We start from the raw sequence: 5,320 nt of genomic DNA on the forward strand, positions 1-5,320 counted from the left end.
CCTATGATTAATTATGAATTATAAAACTTTGCTTATGTTTTTACTGCAATAATTCCCCACATTTTCTTTTGAAGAACGCATATTGCTGCATAATATTTTGAAGTCGCGCATGGATTCTATTTTCCACGCTTACATACAGTGATGAATGGACTTAAACCATCTTTGTACACCGCAAGGGTAAACTGCACATCTGAATTTGGGTTTTATTCTCTCTAGTCCGATCAGGCAAGCACTTAACCCCCGTGAAATGGTTCTGTGAGTGGGCGGTGGGTTTGTTATCTCTGCAGTATTAAAGCAGGCAAATCTGTCGAGCAAAAGGAATTTAAGTGGATATAATACATTTTTGCTAAAACTCATGTGGTCCTGTGTTGAAAATATATGTAGGCCTACGTTTCTATTGTTCAAAACTATGAACAGAATTACCGCTAGCAACTATAGCTAAGCAAAACAAGCAAAAAGGACATGCACTGACGTATTATATGACAAATCATTATGTAACACTGAAATCACAATGCATTATCCCTCATGAACAAATATTACGTCTGATGTTTGAATACGTATGTATTAGTGTACCATTACGACATTCTTCACGAATAAACTTGACGTCTGACGTTTGTATACGTTGGGATATACGTATACAAACGTCAGACGTCATATGTATTCGTGAAGGATGTCGTAATGGTACACTGCCATATACGTATGCAAACGTCAGACGTTATATTTGTTCGTGAGGATAATGCATTGCTACGTTGTGTGTGATGTCATGATTTGTCATGATTTTTTTTTCTCTCTTTAGTTTAACGGTCTTTCTCGGGTAGAAACCAACAGCTTCATGGCTCTTAGAAATGTTTTAGCACACTGCCAAAGGACCTGTTCTGACTGCGTGCAGCTGGCTTCTTCCAACCACACTGATGAAGATTTGAATGTTGTGATAAGTTATGTCCAAAATATGCTGCGTTTATAAGAACGATGACTGACTTAATGCAACTTGAAATCATTAGATTATATGGAAAAAATGTCCTCTTACAATAGCAATCAGTGGATGTTGAAGAATTTAATTCCATTATCTGTAGGTGAAAATACAGGCCTATTTATAGTCCTAATTTATAGTCATAAACATGCACTTTTCACTTTGTTTTATGATCTTTCCCGATCATAATGCGTTTTCCAAATGTCTCTTGCAAAGTCATGTCTTCAGAAGTCAACTGATAATTTAAGAAGATATGTCTGTCAGAGGGGTCAGGAATTATAATGATCTGGATTGAATGATTTGTGATTTATCACAAATGGTTTATATGTTTCTTTATTCATTCTAGGGTTGACATTGCACTGTCTGTTAATTTAAACTGAACATTTGCTATAAATCACCTTTGTGTACATAGTGCTATTTACTTATATTTATAAATATAATTACAGAAATATAAATATTTTATTCATTTTTATGTCTAAGTATATGTATATTCAGTTATAATATGTTCTGTGTAAAGTTATATATACTTTCGAAAATGATAGGCCTGTATAACTTAAAACAAACATTCAATAACATGTACAATTGTTTGTGTGTGAACAATTATTCAGTTTGTTTGTAATTGTTATTCAAATTAAGATCACACCACATTTTATCAATGCTGAAACCACTTGCCACTTTTGATTTATGGCTCCCTAAAGACCAGTTTAACGGTACATAGCACCAATCTACACAGGAATGCTCATCGAATCTCTTTGGATTATCAAGAAGCACTTGACTGTTGGTGCTGCATGTCAGACTGGTCAGATCATTAGATAAGAGGAGATGATTTTACAGGAGAATATAGAATGTCTTCAACCTGTGATGCAACAAGACAATGATTTTTTCAAAGGTTTCACAAACTTGTTCTTGCCACTATAACTTAAAGACAAGTTTAAGGGTAAAGAAATTAATAATAATAAAAATTTAATAAATATCAAACATTTTCATTTTTAAACAATTTTGTTATAGCTCCAGCCAGCCATCAGCCAGCAGCAGGCAATCAGATGATGTTACACACAGACTCTCCCAAAATAACACAGGGACAGAACAGCAAAAACTATACAGGGTCATAACATAACTTATATGTCTCTATATGCATTTGAATAGTTACAATTTTTAAGATTTTAAAGAAATATTTATGACCATTTGTGATTTGTTATCACAAATGGTTTATGTTTCTTTATTCATTCTAGGGTTGACATTGCACTATCTGTTAATTTAAACTGAACATTTGCTATAAATCACCTTTGTGTACATAGTGCTATTTACTTATTTATAAATATCATTACAGAAATATAAAATAAAGACATACATTTTTATGTCTAAGTATATGTATTTTCAGTTATAATATGTTCTGTGTGAAGTTATATATACTTTCAAAAATGATAGGCCTATATAACTTAAAACAAACATTCAATAACATAAATAGATGTTACAATTAATAATAGTACAATATGGATTATTAGCATTTACTTAATATGACATTTATTTAACATTTATTAATTTACTATAGCACAGTATATATAAGTAAAGCAATGCTAAAAAAAAGGAATGTGTGGGTAAATCTGGACTTAAATCTGCTTTAAAAAATATTACATGTTTGAACACGGCTAGAATGTGTGCGTTGAGAAACACGTTCAAATTTGTCGTCTTAATGCGGTCAAACTGTGCGTCTTTACACGTACCAAATAAACGCGGCAAAAACTGATGCCTTAACACGGCCAAAACGTGCGTGTCTACACGTACAAAAGAAACGTGTTCAAAATTGCCGCGTTAACGCGGGCAAATTGTGCGTGTTGACACGGTCACATTTCACGCGTTCTGTTTAAAGACTTTTGGCTCCATCCGCCTTCCATAGGTATGTACGTGTGTGTGGTATGTACGTGTGTGTGGTATGTACGTGTGTGGTATGTACGTGTGTGGTATGTACGTGTGTAGTGTTGTCAAAAGACCCGGTATTTCGGTACCAAGTCGGTACTAAGAAAATGAAAACGTTACAGTACCAGGTTTTTTGAAGTACCGGTGGTACCGAGTACCCGGTCAACCCGGTTCTTGATGCGCTATCAGAAAGCTATCCTCTTCCAGTGTTGCCAAGTCCGCAGTTTTCCAGCGGAATTGCCTTAACGCGGCCAAAACGTGCGTGTCTACACGTACAAAAGAAACGCGTTCAAAATTGCCGTGTTAATGCGGGCAAACTGTGCGTGTTGACACGGTCGCATTTCACGCGTTCCGTTTAAAGACTTATGGCCCCGCCCGCCTTCCATATTTACGTGACGTCTGCGTGACGTCTACGTCACGTCTACGCCTCGTCTGCGTCTTAAAATGAATAGATTAAATAGCAAAAAAAATGTTGCATGTTGCAGCGTCATATTAAAGATCCCGCCCGAACGCCATAGGGGACAGAGAATGATGTGCAGCATGCAGGTAAAACAGAGAACAAGACGGAGCAAAATCAAATAGCAAGCCATTAATATAGGAGGACACATATAGGATCTTGATAAGACAGGACAGGACACATGTATGAGCAGACAGTACAAAATAATCTCTCAACGAAACAAAGCACACTATAGCAGAAAAATGAAAGGAAAGAAGAAACAATCAGCTGAGCGCAGCCAATAGAAAAAAAGAGCAAAAGTTAGAAAAGAGAGACAAAGATCAAACCTGACTCCTGACAGAAACATCACATTAGCGTAGTCTTTTCAGTCTTTTGATACTTTTATTTTAAACAGTTAAATGGTTATTTTAAACATCTATCAAATCTTAAGTAAATTTTGTACGAGTTATTTTTATTTTATTTTAGGTCCTTATTATAACAGGATAGTACAGATATGAAAGAAAAAGATGAGGTCCAATGAACCATCTTGTAAATGTGGGGCAACTGATCGCTGTAAAATTAAATGTCAAACTTAGTGTCATGTCAATATCAGCTGTACAGAACATTAAAGCAATATTAAAAATCTCACACTTGGGTTTTTAGTTTGGATTAATTTAGTGTATATTAAAAACATTGATTTGCACTTAACTGTAGCCTTGAGACTTTGAGGGAAGAAAAAAAAAGTACTTAACCAGGGCTGGACAATAATAATAAAATACCTGTCTTGGAGCATATCCTCGAAAACAGTCAGTTATATCATAATTGAAAGTAAAAAGTTGAGAAAAATCGTATATGTATCAATATATTGGACACATGCACATCTAAAGTGACCTCACTGCTGTGAGTGTACTTAATGTTAATACCAAAAAAAAAAAACACTCATTGCTCTTGACTGATTAACTTTTGTAGCTTTAACAATGATTCATCTATATTTAATTTATACAGTGAAGAATATGCAATATTATTACATTTGTTTATTCAATTTCTGTACCTGATCACCTACAAACTGTTCTATGTATTTATTGTGCTATTGTTTGTAATTTGTTCATTTGTTTCCCTTATATTTCCCTTATATTTAACTAATCTAAATGTTTGCCATAAATTTATTTATGAGAATACAAGATAAGGATCAAAACAACAATAAAAACAGCTATTTTATTTTTGTGGCAGGGCCAGTGAAAATGTTGGCTGGGCAAGAAAAAAGTAATATATTATACATACATATTGTCAGTAATATAATACATTGTCAAAATACTCACATTAGCCTTTCTCCTAACCAGACCTGGTGCATGTTTAAGGGTCTCTGCAATCTGGCTTTCAGCATCCATGCTAGTAGACCCAGGTTGTGATTTCATTATTGCCCCTAAATGGTTTAAGTAAAGTTTTTAGAGAAGAACAAGTATACTTTACATTTGAACAAACAGGTATTCATCCCATTTGTATTGCCAATAATGTAGAATTCTGTCACTATAATGCAAATCAAAGATAATTGAAAATACAATAGAATATACAATAAAATAAATGCAAATACTGTTGATTTTTTTATACTTATTAGAACTCGATAAACAGAGAGTTCTTCAAGTCTCCTCTTCCCCTTCCTTCCTTTGAGGCTAAACTGTGACCAAACTTCTGAGGAAGTGATTTTTCTCATGATTCGCCGCACTGTCTCTCCATAGTTTGGTCCTCCAATTGTAGAAAGGTATTTAATCTGAATTTAATTTAAATGGAATTGTCAAATCCTATGCATACACACAGAACAGTTCAGCTGCAAATAAGAATGTCAAATTCTAAACCGTTTTTCTTTGGAGCTCTTCGTCCACCCTCAGCTTATCCTCCAAGGAGAGCAAGTCAGGTAACTGACCAATAGATGGGATAGGGTTCTCTATCTATAGTATCTATCTATCTATCTATCTATCTATATATATATATATATATAT

At 34.3% G+C, this 5,320-nt stretch overlaps 1 long non-coding RNA gene across 1 annotated transcript; it reads right to left on the bottom strand.

Annotated features, from left to right (window-relative positions):
* Nucleotides 1-3,800: 3,800 nt before the first annotated feature.
* Nucleotides 3,801-5,230, bottom strand: LOC107656670 (uncharacterized). Its single transcript, XR_001630587.1, has 3 exons — nucleotides 4,932-5,230; nucleotides 4,643-4,746; nucleotides 3,801-3,894 (listed from the first exon to the last, which is right to left on the bottom strand). It is a non-coding gene; the product is annotated as an uncharacterized LOC107656670 (long non-coding RNA).
* Nucleotides 5,231-5,320: the final 90 nt, after the last annotated feature.

The sequence above is a fragment of the Sinocyclocheilus anshuiensis genome, unplaced genomic scaffold (assembly GCF_001515605.1).
Source record: "Sinocyclocheilus anshuiensis isolate Anshui unplaced genomic scaffold, SAMN03320099.WGS_v1.1 scaffold2799, whole genome shotgun sequence".
Lineage (NCBI taxonomy): Eukaryota > Metazoa > Chordata > Actinopteri > Cypriniformes > Cyprinidae > Sinocyclocheilus > Sinocyclocheilus anshuiensis.